This window comes from Sinocyclocheilus grahami, unplaced genomic scaffold (genome assembly GCF_001515645.1).
Source record: "Sinocyclocheilus grahami isolate Dianchi unplaced genomic scaffold, SAMN03320097.WGS_v1.1 scaffold13292.1, whole genome shotgun sequence".
NCBI lineage: Eukaryota > Metazoa > Chordata > Actinopteri > Cypriniformes > Cyprinidae > Sinocyclocheilus > Sinocyclocheilus grahami.
Genome location: NW_015514829.1, coordinates 55 through 463, shown reverse-complemented (window position 1 = coordinate 463; position 409 = coordinate 55).

Below are 409 nucleotides of genomic sequence, written 5' to 3'. Positions count from 1 at the left end.
CAACATGTTTTATTTATATAGCGCCTTTCAAAAACCCAAGGATGCTTTACATAAAGTTGACAGATAACATGAACACAAATACAAATGATTTTCTGGTAAATGTAAGGCCACGAGTAGCTGAATTTTGAATTAGCTGCAAACGATCAAGGGCTTTGTTGGGTAGGCCATATAACAAGGAGTTACAATAGTCCAGGCGTGAAGTTATAAAAGCATGAATAACAGTTTCAGCATCTTTGAAATTTAGTGAGGGGTGTATATGGACAATATTGCGAAGATGGAAAAAAACAGGACTTGACAAGCTAGTTGATATGGGGTTCAAAGCATAGTGTGGAATCAAATAGTACACCAAGATTACGTATAGTGGGGGAGGGATGAACTATAGCTCCGTCAATGTTAATAGAGGAGTCAA